Here is a 19,761-nt window from a genome sequence, read left to right on the forward strand (position 1 = left end):
CCACCCACCCCTACACTTTTTGCCTTCTTCCTCCTATTTTTGTCTGGCCTGTTTTTGTTGGCTTAAGACTCTGGGCACTTTACCTCTGCTAACCAGTGCTAAAGTGCTCTATCTGTCAACATCAGGGCAGTGCACACTCTACGTGCGACTAGAATGCAAAAACCTAGCAATTTCAAGCTAACATCATTTATGCATTGTGCTGATATGATGTTGTTTAACCTTTTGCATTGCAGAGTTTAATCTTGAAGACTTATGTTCAGCATGCAAATAAATACTGTTCACATGTGATGTACTGCTGCAGGCTTTCAGACTGTGTCAGGGTGTGGTCCCCTTCCAGGGCCTTCTAGAAGTTTTCCCTGCAGCATGCCTGGGTGTGGTTTGTGGGCTGGGCCAAGACTCTATATAAGGGAGCCAGCCCAGCTCCACCTGCTCACTATTCAGAGGTCCCGGTACAGAGCAGCAGCAACTTCCTGAGCTCCTGTTCCGGTGGCCTACTTGGATCTTCCAGGCCTCTGCCCTTCATTCTACATTGGTGATCCTTAATCAGGGCAGTAAGACGGAGGTTGGGCTGGGCCCCTGTCCCCGTAATCGAGGACGCTCCAATTCTAGGGCCTAATGTTTGCATGATAAACAGTTTACTCTTGCGCATGTGAATGTGCGCTTGGACGTTTTCGTGGCATTTGCATGCTGTTACTAGAATCGGCAAAACACGCGATTCGTTTTCTTGTGATTTAACCCTTGATGTTCATTGTACACTACAATTCCTTGGTAGTTACATGGTGGCCTTCGAATCGGCAAGACGCGCGATTCGTTTTCTAGTGATTTAACCCTTGATATTCATTGTACGCTACCATTCCTTGGCAGTTACATGGTGGCATTCGAATCGGCAAGACGTGCAATACTTTCCTCGTGATTAATTCATATTGTTCATTGTGCGCAACCATTCCTTGGCAGTTACATGGTGGCATTGGAATAGGCAAGACGCGCAATTCTTTCCTCATGCTTAATTCATGTTATTCATTGTGCGCTACCATTCCTTGGCAGTTACATGGTGGCATTTGAATCGGCAAGACACGCAATTCTTTCCTCATGCTTAATTCATGTTATTCATTGTGCGCTCCCATTCTAAGGAATTTACTTGGTAGTACTCGAGTTGACAAGTCGCGTGAATTATTCCTTGAATCTACGTTGTCTTATTCATGGTGCACAATCCTTCCATGGTGTTTACTATCTATGTAAAAATCTGCAATGTGCGCAATTCATGTTCCTACATTTTGAGAGAACAAAAAAGGCCAGAGTTCTACATGTAATGTTGTGTGTTCCTAATATGTATTCTCCAAAAAGATTCATATGATGGTTCAGAACTTATTCAGATTGTTTCCTGATTCTCATGCAAAGGAAAGTACTTGAATGTGAAAGTTTCATTTAACCTCTCTTGATTCCCTCACAGGTATTCAGTCATCTTGAAGCCTAGTAATTTTAGGTCTATTCTTAGGTTGTTCATGTTTTCAGAATGACGATGCTTAGAGTTATAGCCTAGTACTGATTTCATGAGATGTAATTTTGATGTTGTGTGTTTTAACCTTTTGTTTCCTACAGGTCTCCTTCCCAGCTGTTCCCTTCCTAATCCCCTTTTCCCCACTTGGACTCTCTTAGACTCTGTGACAAATCTAATCAGAGTATTGGAGCTGTCTTGTGGTGGAAGTGTTGGGAACGTGCACAGACCCGAGGATCTGGTGACTCTGACACTATCTCTAAATTGTATTGGTTTACTAGTAAGTTCCTAGTATAGTGCACCAGGTGTGCCCAGGGCCTATAAATCAAATGGTACTAGTGGGCCTGCAGCACTGATTGTGCCACCCGCATGAGTAGCCCTGTAAACAACTCTCAGACCTGCCACTGCAATGTCTGTGTGTACAGTTTTACCTGCCACTTTCACCTGGCAAGTGCACCCACTTGACAGACCCAAAATGTCCCTTTTACTACATATGTCACACCTAAAGTAGGCCCAAGACAGCCCCATGGGCAAGGTGAAGTGTACTTAAAAGGTAGTACATGGACTTGTTTGTTTTACATGGCCTGATAGTGAAATACTGCTAAATCTGTTTTTTACTATTGCAAGGCCTATCTGTTCCATAGGGTTACATGGTGATTGCCTTGAAATAGCATTTACGTGTAATTTCCCAATAGGAGCAGATTGAGATATGGAGCCTGAGGTCTCTGAACTCACAATTTAAAAATACATTTTTTGGTCTTGTTGGGTTTTAAATTCTAAGTTTGCAAATGCCAATTTTAGAAAGTAGGCGTTTTCTTGCTTAACCATTCTGGCATCAGCCTGGTTGTGGATGACAGTTGAGCTGTTTTTGAATTCACTCTAGACAGTCACACAAAGGGACCTGCGGTGTGCCCTGCATATCCTGATGGGTCTTCCTGGGCTAGAGTGGTGGGAAAAGCTGACACTTGCACCTGAATTGGGCTGTGCCTATGGGAACACCAACCCCCAGAAGTCTATCTGGGGTCAGGGAAGCAAAGGCATGTTCCTATGCACTAAAAAGACTTTCCTTTGACGTTTTCCTACTTCAATGGCAGAAATAGGTATAAGTATTGCACCCCTGAGACCACAACTTTAGAACACTTTGGACTAAGGACATTCTACCAGGAAGAAGAGCTGGATGATGTAGGACAAACTGCCACTTTGCCTGCTGCTTGCTGCTTCTGTCTTGGGAGTGAAAGGACATGACTTTGTTTCCTACATCCTGCTTCCAAGGGATCTCCAAGGGCTTGATGAGCTTGCCTTCTGTTAGAAGTCTCAGGGACATCAAAGACTTCATCTGCCAGAACCTGGGCTCTTTGTTCAAGGTCCTGACTCACCATGTGGTGCCAAATCCAGTTCTTGGTCCCTAGGGAGTGAGTTCTGGTGTAATGAGAAGAAACCAAATACATCTACCCCAGAACGACTTCAGAACTGGCTCCACTCTCCGACTCTGTGCTGCTGCCTGCACTGGAACTGAGGTCCCTGCTGAGTGCAATGACTATGACTGACACTGCAGACTCGATGCTGCCGCAGCACCTCTGAATTCCCACCACAGCATGAGTCCAGGTGCTGTGTCACCAATGTCTGTGACACCCAACTCCGCCACAGCATCTGTGGCTCCATGGTGTGATTGCGACACTGCTAAGTCAATGCATCGTGTCTTGACCTGCTGGATTCATCAACCATGCCGGATCATAAGGAACCCACGCCTCACCACCAATGCCGCATCATCTCCCCTGCAACTATAAGGAACTGACGCCTCACCTCCCCTGCCTAGCAGTAAGGAACAAATGTCTCACCTCCCCGGTAGCAGTAAGGAACCAATGCTGTGCCGGCTCTTGCAGTGCCTCACTTCCCAAGTTCCGTGCAACATCTTTGTTTCCTCATTATTTTTTAAGGTACTGTACCTTGGGTCCGTGTGACTCGGTGACTGGCTAGCACTACCTTGTGAGTGGCATTGGACTTTTGGGAACAAGTTTGTCAACAGCGTTGTAATAGCCCTAGTTGGAGCTATTGTGTTTCTAAGCACTTTACTTTTGTCATTTTGGTCTTATTTTACTCAGATAAATATTGGCTATCTTTCTAAACTGGTGTGGATTACTTTTGTGGTATTCTCTGTGTTACTCTCTGTGTGTGTGTGAGTGTGTGTACAAATACTTTGCACATTGCTTATGAGATAAGCCTCAGGGGGTGAGCAGGGGTTATCTTAGCTGTATTGCTCCCTTGCCCTGACTTGAGCGAGGGTCCCTACTTGGACAAGGTGCAAACCACTGGTAACTACAGACCCCATTTCTAACAACTCTAGGCTTTACTAAATTTTTCACCCAAAATCACATATTTATACTTAGTACACCTGCAACTTTGTATTCCTTTCTACTGAAGATTACCACACCCTTCATCAGTCTATTTTCACATTTTTTAAATTAAATTATAACATGCCCTGAACTCTGCTTCCATAAGTTTCAAAAGTAATGCAGCTATCGTCACACACCTTTGCTAACAATCACCATGATTTTCAACTCCATAAATAGTAAAATCACCGCTCAAACATGTATTAGGGCTAAAATATATTACGTTTGTTCTTTTAAAATATAAGAAACAGTACTTCTCTTACTGACAAGTATATAAGGTTGAAACCTTGCTCACATCTTTCTGCATTTTAATGTGAACCTCTCAAAAACTATATCAACTCATCTACACCTCCCCAAAAAGCTTTCCACTCAGTAAACCTGATGTAGAAAGCGTTTACCAATATTACTGCGCTTACTGACACTTCACATCAAAGTTTATGAAAAATATATAACACACCTGAACTTGAGGTTCTTTCTTAAATAAAGATTAAGGCACCAGTGTATTTAAGCTTTACATAAATTCACTTCTGCTGAGCACAACTCAAATAGACTTCCTTCTCCCCCAAATCTCCAAGGACAAACTGAGCTATCTCTAGTTCTGCAGCCATTCACATCACAGCATTTCTTCAATCATGTAGTATGAATGGTAACTATTGGTTGAGCCTTGCCCCTTTTTTTTTTTTTACTTCCCTTATATAATCTCACAAGACTCTGACTGGATCATAAAACACCTTGTGGCAAGCCTAGTGTTAGAAATTGGGTTTTTGGTTGGCAGTCAGGTTACCCCCTGTCCAAGCAAAAGCCCTCACTCTAGTCAGGGTAAGTCACACACAATCCAAGATTATCCTGTGCCCACCCTCTGGTAGCTTGGCACGAGCAGTCAGGTTTAACTTAGAAGGCAATGTGTAAAGTATTTGTGCAATAAATCATACAATACCACCATATAGCACCACAAAAATACACCACACAGTATTTAGAAAAATATATAATATTTATCTGGATAATTGTAGAGATAAAAAAGAATAAAGTTGCAATGGGAAATTGTAGAGATATCACTGAAAAGAGATATAAAGTGTCTTAAGTCTTTAGAATATAAACAAAGTCTCTTTCAAGCACAAGTACCTGGTTTGGAGTGGAAAAATCTCCTCAGAGGGCCACAAAGGAAGAGGTGCGTGGAAAAAGGGTGTGTGCGTTGATTTCTCCCCAGCACACACGGACTCGCGTCGTTATTTTCCATGCGGGGAAGTCGGGCGTCGTTTTCCGGCGCGCGGACAGTCTCTTTCTGTGGATCGCGGGGATTACCAGATGTCCCGGGTCTGTGCGTGGATTTTCCTGCTCGTTCTCCGGCTGAGCGTCGGTCTGCGGGGCCGCGCGTCGAAATTACAATCTCACGGCAGGCGTCGCGTCGATTTCTCCTCTAGACGTCGGTCTGCGGGGCTGCGCGTTGAAATTACGATCTCACGGCAGGCGTTGCGTCGATTTCTCCCCTAGAGGTCGGGCGGCGTTGTCCTTGCGAAGCCGTGCGACGGATTTTCGGTCATCCCAAGAGCGTCGCGTCGATCAGCGTCGGTGTGCGGCGTTTTTCTCGCCGCGGAACAAGCTGTGCGTCGAAAATTTCGGCGCACGGAGCGTCCAAGTGAAAAAGAGAAGTCTTTTTGGTCCTGAGACTTCAGGGAACAGGAGGCAAGCTCTATCCAAGCCCTTGGAGAGCACTTTCACAGCCAGACAAGAGTTCAGCAAGGCAGCAGGGCAACAGCAAGGCAGCAGTCCTTTGTAGAAAGCAGGCAGGTGAGTCCTTTGAGCAGCCAGGCAGTTCTTCTTGGCAGGATGTAGTTTCTGGTTCAGGTTTCTTCTCCAGCAAGTGTCTGATGAGGTAGGGCAGAGGCCCTGTTTTATACCCAAATGTGCCTTTGATGTGGGGGAGACTTCAAAGAGTGGCTAAGAAGTGCACCAGGTCCCCTTTCAGTTCAATCCTGTCTGCCAGGGTCCCAGTAGGGGGTGTGGCAGTCCTTTGTCTGAGAGCAGGCCCTCCACCCTCCCAGCCCAGGAAGACCCATTCAAAATGCAGATGTATGCAAGTGAGGCTGAGTACCCTGTGTTTGGGGTGTGTCTGAGTGAATGCACAAGGAGCTGTCAACCAAGCCCAGCCAGACGTGGATTGTAAGGCACAGAAGGATTTAAGTGCAATGAAATGCTCACTTTCTAAAAGTGGCATTTCTAGAATAGTAATATTAAATCCGACTTCACCAGTCAGCAGGATTTTGTATTACCATTCTGGCCATACTAAATATGACCTTCCTGCTCCTTTCAGATCAGCAGCTGCCACTTCAACAGTGTATGAGGGCAGCCCCAATGTTAGCCTATGAAGGGAGCAGGCCTCACAGTAGTGTAAAAACGAATTTAGGAGTTTTACACTACCAGGACATATAACTACACAGGTACATGTCCTGCCTTTTACCTACACAGCACCCTGTTCTAGGGGTTACCTAGGGCACACATTAAGGGTGACTTATATGTAGAAAAAGGGGAGTTCTAGGCTTGGCAAGTACTTTTAAATCTCAACAAAAGAGAGGGATCGGGAGAATTGAAGGTCAAGTGTACGTACTCCCAATATGACTAATCAATGCAAAAAGTACACTGTTCCTATCTCTAGGGTGGACGATTAAAGTTCAGGAGCTAGAGCCCTCACACACCCGAAGGGTGTCATGCTTCATCATCGGGAAGCTCCTCGTCAGACCGGCTGGTGCAATGTCTGACGGGCTCCCCTTTCGGGGGCTCTTTGCCGGAGATCTTTTTATATATGATTACTGCCGTTGAATCAAAAAAGGTCAGGCACTTATTATGGCAGGAGAGTGAAAAAAATAATTAAGATTGATTAGAGACCCCTAAACTCATCTGTTTACTAGCACTCAAAAGGGGTCACGATCAAGATTAAAAACATAATTAAGTGGACTATGAGAATAATGCTCAACCACTTTGAAAGCCTGGAGTACTGGGAAATTGTCACCTGACCCCTAGGGTCTGGTCAACATGTTTCGCGTAAATTTGGTCATGAAAGATCCTTTAACGCTTCATCAGGACCTATAACAAACTATACTTCTCCTAGCTATATATAAAAGATATCACTAACCAATTATATGTGTGAAAGAAAAAGAGGTACCAGTCACTTACATTTTGAGTAAACTGTCCCGTCAAAAGTCTCAAACAAAAAAAGGTCGCCCTAGAAAAAATAGAAAATAGAAAAACAAACACGTCTGGAAACACGGTTAAATGACCATTCACACCCAATGTGGATCTGTGCATGTAGTGATGTCAAACAAAAGAAAAGCTATGCTTACCCGCCCTCTTCGTATGGGGGGCCCCTTGGGGAGTAGCACGATCCAGCCTATGGCTTCTAGCAGGGGTTAAACGTTGTTAGCACAGTAAAAATATATCTACATATCTTTTGCAATAGAAAGTCCCCTTTTACAAATAATATTGATGCTAACAGTCATCGGTGCACAGTGCAGTATTAAATAGCAATATACTGACACAACTTTGAATGAGAATAGTGGTTGCTATGTATATAAATACCTCCTAGTCAACAGTAAATGTCTGCAGAAATAGCTATACCATTGAAATAGTTTAAATTACTGATTTTAGTGTAAAAATACGACCGTAATTACGATGGAGACAAAACCCACCCGATATAGACATGCTCTTTGCAGTGGGAAATAATGTCTGCAGTATAAATCCTCAAGACAATTTGCCCAACGAACTTACTTTAAAATAGGCGTCCTGGATTTGGAAGACCTATCCTCGGCGTGCTCACCCCGGAGACATCGGGCCGAGGTTGGGTTAGGATATTTAAAGCCGAACGCGGGAGCTAATTACGTCCGTGTTGATAGGACGCTGACTTAATTGACAGAGAAAACGGACTCGCGGAACTGCAGGTAGTGGGCTCGCATTGAATATTCACTTAGTTAGTTCGGCGGCCATCTTATGGAAGGTAAAAAAAGGTTTGTTTCTTATTAGAAGAACGCGAGAACAATAAGATTCTAAGTCATGGGTCAGAATAGAGGATTGTGTGGCAGGTAATAAATAATAGTTATAATGACAGATAATAAGTCATTGTTGAAAAACTAAAACCGGACTAGGGGGTCTCCAAATGGTAAGCAGTATTGAATTGTTCTTTGATAGTGTGGCGGCCATCTTAGAGGATTAAGGAGGCTCAACTCTATTAACATGAGGAGGTAAAGAGGGAACACACAGTAAATGGATACATTTCTTCCATCCTAGGCAATATTCAAAACATAACGAAGTAGTCCAACGTCAGGATCAAAAATTATAATAACAGTTAGTATCTCGTGGTAAAATAAAAACAATGGTCGACAGGAGAAATTAATGTCCATGAATCAGGAAGTGCACGGGTCTATCCATCGTAAAGGTCATTGAATGATTGTGAGGCGGTTGGTACAAAACTTAATATAAATAAGTTCTTAAAGCTTCTAACGAGATAGAGACACCCACGGAATGTCGTCGTTCAGCCCAATGGTATTAGTATGTAATTTGAATACCCATCGTTGTTCAAGCCTGAACAATGATTGAGATGAATCATTGATGAACTTTGGAGATTCCAAAACAACCCAGCGCATGCCGTCTGGATTATGGGGTTTCTCAAGGAAGTGAGCGCATAATTTGGTGGTTATGCGGCCACATCTGATGTTACTCCTATGTTCATTAATCCGTGTCTTAACAGGTCTAGAAGTCATTCCGATGTATCGTAGACCGCATGGACATGTTATCATGTAAACACAATTCTTTGTGTTACAATTAGTATGTTTAGTCAAGTTCCATCGGCCGATGGGTGTCAGATCGAGTGTTTTTGTCTGTTGTGTCAAAAAACAAACATTACATTGTCCACAGGGATAGTGTCCTGACACTGGCGGGAGATTCCAAAGTGTCGACTGGGTCTGGATGGTGTTTCTGGGACGGGTATGAATTATCAAGTCCTTGATATTCTGAGATCGTTTAAAAGCAAATAAAGGTCTCGGAATCGTGCAGCCACTGCTGCCAAGTATAGACCATCTTTTCAGAATGAATCTCTTGATTTTGTTAGACAAGGGAGTAAAGGTAGTAACACATGTCAATGACTTGTTATTGTTCCTAGTGTTCGGTGCGAGTAATGCTTTGCGATTGTTATTCCTCGCTCTTTTACGGGCTTGTCTGACAATATCGCGGGGATAGTTGCGAGCTAACAGCTTGGATTGAAGGTCATCAGCCTGAGTAGTGTAAGTATGTGTTGAGCTACAGTTGTGTCTTAGTCTCAAAAATTGGCCAAATGGTAAGTTATCGCGTAAAGATTTAGGATGGTGGCTGTCGTATGTGAGGAGGCTATTACGGTCTGTTGGTTTGTGGTATGTGCTGGTGATTAATTTACCATTCTGGATGGTAATCAATAAATCCAAAAAACTTATCTCATTGGTTGTTATTGTCGATGTAAATCTCAAAAAAGGGTTGAGTGTATTGACCCATTCTGTAAAGGTTGAAGCGGTCTCCAAAGGACCGTGCCATACTATCAAAATATCGTCGATGTAACGGCGCAATAGTTTGATGTGGGCAAAAAATGGGTTTGTAGATGGTAGGATGAATTGTTTCTCGAAGTTGTACATATATAGGCATGCCAAACTGGGAGCAAAAGTACTGCCCATACATGTACCCCTTACCTGGTGATAGAAATCATCTTCAAACTGAAAAAAGTTTTCAGTCATGGCTAAATGTGCACATTGCATGATAAAGGAGGCTGGTGATGTGAGATCCTCACTGTTTTCTAAAAGAGTTCTTTCAACTACCTGCAGGGTTGCATCCTGTGGGATGTTTGTATACAACGCTTCAACGTCCAAAGTGATTAGACCGTGTACATCGACCGTGTCATTAATTAGATCGATCAAGTTTAGTACATCCTTGGTATCCTGTAGGTAAGTTGACGATTATTTGACCAATGGTTGTAAAAAATGGTTGCAAAATATGGACAATGGTTCTAATAGGGAACCAATACCTGACACAATCGGCCTTCCCGGTGGTGGTGAAGTGCCTTTATGAATTTTGGGAAGGCAGTAAAAATATGAAGTTTTTGGGTGAGGTGTGTCTAGAAAGGCAGCTTCTTTTGGAGAAATCCATGTTATATTGGTGGCTTCAAGTATCATTGACTTAATCCGAGATTGTAATCTGGGTGTAGGATCCCTAGTGATTTTAGCATAGTAAGTGTCATCACTTAGCAACCGTAAACACTCATGCCGGTACTCTCTGGAATTCATTATCACTATCGCTCCTCCTTTATTAGCCTGTTTGATGACAATAGTAGTATCATCATTCAGTGTTTTTAAGGCCTGTCTTTCAGTAGTGGAAATATTGATGAAAGGGCGCTTCGGATGTATCGTCGCTATGTCGGTTAAAACCGCTTTCTCGAAGGCTAACACCTCGCATGGGATAGTAGGAGGTGGTGGAGTAAAAGTAGATTTAGGCCTAAGTCCCGAGTCAGTCTGAACACTGTCAGATGGAATATCCGAGAAGTAGAATTGTAATCTAATTTTGCGGAAAAATTGTGAAAGTTCGCAATTCAACCTAAAAAGGTCTTCAGTTGGTGTGGGAACAAAGCCCAGACCTCGATTGAGCACTCTAGTTTCTATCGCAGAAAGTTGTCTGGTGGAAAGATTCACTACTAGGTTCTCGGGGTTGGTTCTTCCCCTGACTTCTGGTGATCATCTGGGGTTCTTCCATGGCCCATTGAACACGTCTGCCTCTGCCTCTTCTTCTGCCTCTCCCTCTGCCCCGGCCTCTCCCTAAAAAAGGCATGTATGGCATAAAGGGGCGAGGTTGGTAGAAGGGATAGGGTGGCTGCCATGGTACATGTTGGTTAACAGGGTAAGGAGAATAATTGTAGAACGGTGGAGTGGGTGAGTTCTCATCCGTACTCCATCCGACAGAGGATGAACTATTACTGATTTTACGTGATTTTTTAAAGGAAGATTGGGAATCATCTGATGAGCGGGACTGTCCGTCTGTCTCGAAATCCTCATGGGTGTAAGGATAGATTTTTTCTCGACTAAACCTGGTGATATCTTTTTGAAGTTTGGTAATCTTTTGGTTCGTCAGAAAGACTTTTGTCTCGTTTAGTTCTGTATTGATCTCGGCTAGCCGAGTCTTAAATGCCGCCAGAGTCACGGTGGTTCTTAATGTGCCTTCTAAAGAATTAATCTGGATGATAATGGAGTCTGCCAACCGTCTGGAAGTATTGATGATAAGTACTAACCAGTCTCTGGTGCATTTCCACGCTATCTGTGCCCAGTCTTTTCTAAATGCAAGATCTTGCAGGAAAATCCTGGGTATGTTAGATACTAAAAGGCCATTAGGAGCGATATTAGCTCTCAGGTATTCGGTCATTATGGTCCCGTGCATAACAGTTTTGATAAGGTCACGCTTCAAGGTGGACAATTTGTCCCAATCTTCTTTTAGACTACCCGTCGGAACTGACCCATCATTATTTAGAATTGACGGTGTTTGCAAGATTGCTGCAACCATTTCATCGTCAAAACTCAAACCCTGGAAAGTATCCATTGCGTCGGGGACGCTGGGTGAGTATTAATAACTGATCCCACAGTGGAAACTGTGCAGAAATATCAACAAAAGAGAGGGATCGGGAGAATTGAAGGTCCAGTGTACGTACTCCCAATATGACTAATCAATGCAAAAAGTACACTGTTCCTATCTCTAGGGTGGACGATGAAAGTTCAGGAGCTAGAGCCCTCACACACCCGAAGGGTGTCATGCTTCATCATCGGGAAGCTCCTCGTCAGACCAGCTGGTGCAATGTCTGACGGGCTCCCCTTTCGGGGGCTCTTTGCCGGAGATCTTTTTATATATGATTACTGCCGTTGAATCAAAAAAGGTCAGGCACTTATTATGGCAGGAGAGTGAAAAAAATAATTAAGATTGATTAGAGACCCCTAAACTCATCTGTTTACTAGCACTCAAAAGGGGTCACGATCAAGATTAAAAACATAATTAAGTGGACTATGAGAATAATGCTCAACCACTTTGAAAGCCTGGAGTACTGGGAAATTGTCACCTGACCCCTAGGGTCTGGTCAACATGTTTCGCGTAAATTTGGTCATGAAAGATCCTTTAACGCTTCATCAGGACCTATAACAAACTATACTTCTCCTAGCTATATATAAAAGATATCACTAACCAATTATATGTGTGAAAGAAAAAGAGGTACCAGTCACTTACATTTTGAGTAAACTGTCCCGTCAAAAGTCTCAAACAAAAAAAGGTCGCCCTAGAAAAAATAGAAAATAGAAAAACAAACACGTCTGGAAACACGGTTAAATGACCATTCACACCCAATGTGGATCTGTGCATGTAGTGATGTCAAACAAAAGAAAAGCTATGCTTACCCGCCCTCTTCGTATGGGGGGCCCCTTGGGGAGTAGCACGATCCAGCCTATGGCTTCTAGCAGGGGTTAAACGTTGTTAGCACAGTAAAAATATATCTACATATCTTTGCAATAGAAAGTCCCCTTTTACAAATAATATTGATGCTAACAGTCATCGGTGCACAGTGCAGTATTAAATAGCAATATACTGACACAACTTTGAATGAGAATAGTGGTCGCTATGTATATAAATACCTCCTAGTCAACAGTAAATGTCTGCAGAAATAGCTATACCATTGAAATAGTTTAAATTACTGATTTTAGTGTAAAAATACGACCGTAATTACGATGGAGACAAAACCCACCCGATATAGACATGCTCTTTGCAGTGGGAAATAATGTCTGCAGTATAAATCCTCAAGACAATTTGCCCAACGAACTTACTTTAAAATAGGCGTCCTCGATTTGGAAGACCTACCCTCGGCGTGCTCACCCCGGAGACATTGGGCCGAGGTTGGGTTAGGATATTTAAAGTCGAACACGAGAGCTAATTACGTCCGTGTTGATAGGACGCTGACTTAATTGACAGAGAAAACGGACTCGCGGAACTGCAGGTAGTGGGCTCGCATCGACTATTCACTTAGTTAGTCCGGCGGCCATCTTATGGAAGGTAAAAAAAGGTTTGTTTCTTATTAGAAGAACGCGAGAACAATAAGATTCTAAGTCATGGGTCAGAATAGAGGATTGTGTGGCAGATAATAAATAATAGTTATAATGACAGATAATAAGTCATTGTTGAAAAACTAAAACCGGACTAGGGGGTCTCCAAATGGTAATCAGTATTGAATTGTTCTTTGATAGTGTGGCGGCCATCTTAGAGGATTAAGGAGGCTCAACTCTATTAACATGAGGAGGTAAAGAGGGAACACACAGTAAATGGATACATTTCTTCCATCCTAGGCAATATTCAAAACATAACGAAGTAGTCCAACGTCAGGATCAAAAATTATAATAACAGTTAGTATCTCGTGGTAAAATAAAAACAATGGTCGACAGGAGAAATTAATGTCCATGAATCAGGAAGTGCACGGGTCTATCCATCGTAAAGGTCATTGAATGATTGTGAGGCGGTTGGTACAAAACTTAATATAAATAAGTTCTTAAAGCTTCTAACGAGATAGAGACACCCACGGAATGTCGTCGTTCAGCCCAATGGTATTAGTATGTAATTTGAATACCCATCGTTGTTCAAGCCTGAACAATGATTGAGATGAATCATTGATGAACTTTGGAGATTCCAAAACAACCCAGCGCATGTCGTCTGGATTATGGGGTTTCTCAAGGAAGTGAGCGCATAATTTGGTGGTTATGCGGCCACATCTGATGTTACTCCTATGTTCATCAATCCGTGTCTTAACAGGTCTAGAAGTCATTCCGATGTATCGTAGACCGCATGGACATGTTATCATGTAAACACAATTCTTTGTGTTACAATTAGTATGTTTAGTCAAGTTCCATCGGCCGATGGGTGTCAGATCGAGTGTTTTTGTCTGTTGTGTCAAAAAACAAACATTACATTGTCCACAGGGATAGTGTCCTGACACTGGCGGGAGATTCCAAAGTGTCGACTGGGTCTGGATGGTGTTTCTGGGACGGGTATGAATTATCAAGTCCTTGATATTCTGAGATCGTTTAAAAGCAAATAAAGGTCTCGGAATCGTGCAGCCACTGCTGCCAAGTATAGACCATCTTTTCAGAATGAATCTCTTGATTTTGTTAGACAAGGGAGTAAAGGTAGTAACACATGTCAATGACTTGTTATTGTTCCTAGTGTTCGGTGCGAGTAATGCTTTGCGATTGTTATTCCTCGCTCTTTTACGGGCTTGTCTGACAATATCGCGGGGATAGTTGCGAGCTAACAGCTTGGATTGAAGGTCATCAGCCTGAGTAGTGTAAGTATGTGTTGAGCTACAGTTGCGTCTTAGTCTAAAAAATTGGCCAAATGGTAAGTTATCGCGTAAAGATTTAGGATGGTGGCTGTCGTATGTGAGGAGGCTATTACGGTCTGTTGGTTTGTGGTATGTGCTGGTGATTAATTTACCATTCTGGATGGTAATCAATAAATCCAAAAAACTTATCTCATTGGTTGTTATTGTCGATGTAAATCTCAAAAAAGGGTTGAGTGTATTGACCCATTCTGTAAAGGTTGAAGCGGTCTCCAAAGGACCGTGCCATACTATCAAAATATCGTCGATGTAACGGCGCCATAGTTTGATGTGGGCAAAAAATGGGTTTGTAGATGGTAGGATGAATTGTTTCTCGAAGTTGTACATATATAGGCATGCCAAACTGGGAGCAAAAGTACTGCCCATACATGTACCCCTTATCTGGTGATAGAAATCATCTTCAAACTGAAAAAAGTTTTCAGTCATGGCTAAATGTGCACATTGCATGATAAAGGAGGCTGGTGATGTGAGATCCTCACTGTTTTCTAAAAGAGTTCTTTCAACTACCTGCAGGGTTGCATCCTGTGGGATGTTTGTATACAACGCTTCAACGTCCAAAGTGACTAGACCGTGTACATCGACCGTGTCATTAATTAGATCGATCAAGTTTAGTACATCCTTGGTATCCTGTAGGTAAGTTGACGATTATTTGACCAATGGTTGTAAAAAATGGTTGTAAAATATGGACAATGGTTCTAATAGGGAACCAATACCTGACACAATCGGCCTTCCCGGTGGTGGTGAAGTGCCTTTATGAATTTTGGGAAGGCAGTAAAAATATGAAGTTTTTGGGTGAGGTGTGTCTAGAAAGGCAGCTTCTTTTGGAGAAATCCATGTTATATTGGTGGCTTCAAGTATCATTGACTTAATCCGAGATTTTAATCTGGGTGTAGGATCCCTAGTGATTTTAGCATAGTAAGTGTCATCACTTAGCAACCGTAAACACTCATGCCGGTACTCTCTGGAATTCATTATCACTATCGCTCCTCCTTTATCAGCCTGTTTGATGACAATAGTAGTATCATCATTCAGTGTTTTTAAGGCCTGTCTTTCAGTAGTGGAAATATTGATGAAAGGGCGCTTCGGATGTATCGTCGCTATGTCGGTTAAAACCGCTTTCTCGAAGGCTAACACCTCGCATGGGATAGTAGGAGGTGGTGGAGTAAAAGTAGATTTAGGCCTAAGTCCCGAGTCAGTCTGAACACTGTCAGATGGAATATCCGAGAAGTAGAATTGTAATCTAATTTTGCGGAAAAATTGTGAAAGTTCGCAATTCAACCTAAAAAGGTCTTCAGTTGGTGTGGGAACAAAGCCCAGACCTCGATTGAGCACTCTAGTTTCTATCGCAGAAACTTGTCTGGTGGAAAGATTCACTACTAGGTTCTCGGTGTTGGTTCTTCCCCTGACTTCTGGTGATCATCTGGGGTTCTTCCATGGCCCATTGAACACGTCTGCCTCTGCCTCTTCTTCTGCCTCTCCCTCTGCCCCGGCCTCTCCCTAAAAAAGGCATGTATGGCATAAAGGGGCGAGGTTGGTAGAAGGGATAGGGTGGCTGCCATGGTACATGTTGGTTAACAGGGTAAGGAGAATAATTGTAGAACGGTGGAGTGGGTGAGTTCTCATCGTACTCCATCCGACAGAGGATGAACTATTACTGATTTTACGTGATTTTTTAAAGGAAGATTGGGAATCATCTGATGAGCGGGACTGTCCGTCTGTCTCGAAATCCTCATGGGTGTAAGGATAGATTTTTTCTCGACTAAACCTGGTGATATCTTTTTGAAGTTTGGTAATCTTTTGGTTCGTCAGAAAGACTTTTGTCTCGTTTAGTTCTGTATTGATCTCGGCTAGCCGAGTCTTAAATGCCGCCAGAGTCACGGTGGTTCTTAATGTGCCTTCTAAAGAATTAATCTGGATGATAATGGAGTCTGCCAACCGTCTGGAAGTATTGATGATAAGTACTAACCAGTCTCTGGTGCATTTCCACGCTATCTGTGCCCAGTCTTTTCTAAATGCAAGATCTTGCAGGAAAATCCTGGGTATGTTAGATACTAAAAGGCCATTAGGAGCGATATTAGCTCTCAGGTATTCGGTCATTATGGTCCCATGCATAACAGTTTTGATAAGGTCACGCTTCAAGGTGGACAATTTGTCCCAATCTTCTTTTAGACTACCCGTCGGAACTGACCCATCATTATTTAGAATTGACGGTGTTTGCAAGATTGCTGCAACCATTTCATCGTCAAAACTCAAACCCTGGAAAGTATCCATTGCGTCGGGGACGCTGGGTGAGTATTAATAACTGATCCCACAGTGGAAACTGTGCAGAAATATCAACAAAAGAGAGGGATCGGGAGAATTGAAGGTCCAGTGTACGTACTCCCAATATGACTAATCAATGCAAAAAGTACACTGTTCCTATCTCTAGGGTGGACGATGAAAGTTCAGGAGCTAGAGCCCTCACACACCCGAAGGGTGTCATGCTTCATCATCGGGAAGCTCCTCGTCAGACCGGCTGGTGCAATGTCTGACGGGCTCCCCTTTCGGGGGCTCTTTGCCGGAGATCTTTTTATATATGATTACTGCCGTTGAATCAAAAAAGGTCAGGCACTTATTATGGCAGGAGAGTGAAAAAAATAATTAAGATTGATTAGAGACCCCTAAACTCATCTGTTTACTAGCACTCAAAAGGGGTCACGATCAAGATTAAAAACATAATTAAGTGGACTATGAGAATAATGCTCAACCACTTTGAAAGCCTGGAGTACTGGGAAATTGTCACCTGACCCCTAGGGTCTGGTCAACATGTTTCGCGTAAATTTGGTCATGAAAGATCCTTTAACGCTTCATCAGGACCTATAACAAACTATACTTCTCCTAGCTATATATGAAAGATATCACTAACCAATTATATGTGTGAAAGAAAAAGAGGTACCAGTCACTTACATTTTGAGTAAACTGTCCCGTCAAAAGTCTCAAACAAAAAAAGGTCGCCCTAGAAAAAATAGAAAATAGAAAAACAAACACGTCTGGAAACACGGTTAAATGACCATTCACACCCAATGTGGATCTGTGCATGTAGTGATGTCAAACAAAAGAAAAGCTATGCTTACCCGCCCTCTTCGTATGGGGGGCCCCTTGGGGAGTAGCACGATCCAGCCTATGGCTTCTAGCAGGGGTTAAACGTTGTTAGCACAGTAAAAATATATCTACATATCTTTTGCAATAGAAAGTTCCCTTTTACAAATAATATTGATGCTAACAGTCATCGGTGCACAGTGCAGTATTAAATAGCAATATACTGACACAACTTTGAATGAGAATAGTGGTCGCTATGTATATAAATACCTCCTAGTCAACAGTAAATGTCTGCAGAAATAGCTATACCATTGAAATAGTTTAAATTACTGATTTTAGTGTAAAAATACGACCGTAATTACGATGGAGACAAAACCCACCCGATATAGACATGCTCTTTGCAGTGGGAAATAATGTCTGCAGTATAAATCCTCAAGACAATTTGCCCAACGAACTTACTTTAAAATAGGCGTCCTCGATTTGGAAGACCTACCCTCGGCGTGCTCACCCCGGAGACATTGGGCCGAGGTTGGGTTAGGATATTTAAAGCTGAACGCGAGAGCTAATTACGTCCGTGTTGATAGGACGCTGACTTAATTGACAGAGAAAACGGACTAGCGGAACTGCAGGTAGTGGGCTCGCATCGACTATTCACTGAGTTAGTCCGGCGGCCATCTTATGGAAGGTAAAAAAAGGTTTGTTTCTTATTAGAAGAACGCGAGAACAATAAGATTCTAAGTCATGGGTCAGAATAGAGGATTGTGTGGCAGATAATAAATAATAGTTATAATGACAGATAATAAGTCATTGTTGAAAAACTAAAACCGGACTAGGGGGTCTCCAAATGGTAAGCAGTATTGAATTGTTCTTTGATAGTGTGGCGGCCATCTTAGAGGATTAAGGAGGCTCAACTCTATTAACATGAGGAGGTAAAGAGGGAACACACAGTAAATGGATACATTTCTTCCATCCTAGGCAATATTCAAAACATAACGAAGTAGTCCAACGTCAGGATCAAAAATTATAATAACAGTTAGTATCTCGTGGTAAAATAAAAACAATGGTCGACAGGAGAAATTAATGTCCATGAATCAGGAAGTGCACAGGTCTATCCATCGTAAAGGTCATTGAATGATTGTGAGGCGGTTGGTACAAAACTTAATATAAATAAGTTCTTAAAGCTTCTAACGAGATAGAGACACCCACGGAATGTCGTCGTTCAGCCCAATGGTATTAGTATGTAATTTGAATACCCATCGTTGTTCAAGCCTGAACAATGATTGAGATGAATCATTGATGAGCTTTGGAGATTCCAAAACAACCCAGCGCATGTCGTCTGGATTATGGGGTTTCTCAAGGAAGTGAGCGCATAATTTGGTGGTTATGCGGCCACATCTGATGTTACTCCTATGTTCATCAATCCGTGTCTTAACAGGTCTAGAAGTCATTCCGATGTATCGTAGACCGCATGGACATGTTATCATGTAAACACAATTCTTTGTGTTACAATTAGTATGTTTAGTCAAGTTCCATCGGCCGATGGGTGTCAGATCGAGTGTTTTTGTCTGTTGTGTCAAAAAACAAACATTACATTGTCCACAGGGATAGTGTCCTGACACTGGCGGGAGATTCCAAAGTGTCGACTGGGTCTGGATGGTGTTTCTGGGACGGGTATTGTGAGAAAACAGGGCTGATTGCAGAGGCCCCATAACTTTTTGCCCCCATTTTCCTCTTTTTGCTGGTGTTTTCCTGACTTTGATGGTGCCCTGGGTACTGCTAACCAGTCCCAGGGCCTGTGCTCTGTGTAAAATGGATATGCAAATTAGGCTAATTATAATTGGCTAAGTTAACCTACCTATAAGTCCCTAGTATATGGTAGGGCATGTAGGTTTAGGGACCACAGCATAGGTGGTGCACACCTAGGTGCACTGCTGAGGTGCCCAGTGTCATTTTAAAAGGAAGCCTGCCTTGCTGGCTGCTTTTAAATTAAAGTTATATGCAAATTCGACTTTGGAATTAAAGGTACTTCCAAAGTCTTAAACTACCTTATTTTTACATATAAGTCACCCCTAAGGTGTGCCCTATGTGCCCCTAGGGCTGGGTGCCATGTAACTTTAAGCAGGGACTTTATAAAAATAGATTTATAAGCCCTGGTGAGGTAAAAACAGCCAAATTCGTTTTCCCCTCATTGAAGTAAATGGCCTTCATAGGCTAGAATGGGCAGACTTTATTTTAAATTTTAAAGTCTCCTTAAATGTTACATACCAAGAATTTGGTATCAAATTAATTGTTGTAATAAATCCCACAACTTCCAGTTGTTGGATTTAATATAACTTGTTCAGGTAAAAAGTTTAGACTTTACCTAAAAAGTTGCC

The sequence above is a fragment of the Pleurodeles waltl genome, chromosome 8 (genome assembly GCF_031143425.1).
Source record: "Pleurodeles waltl isolate 20211129_DDA chromosome 8, aPleWal1.hap1.20221129, whole genome shotgun sequence".
Lineage (NCBI taxonomy): Eukaryota > Metazoa > Chordata > Amphibia > Caudata > Salamandridae > Pleurodeles > Pleurodeles waltl.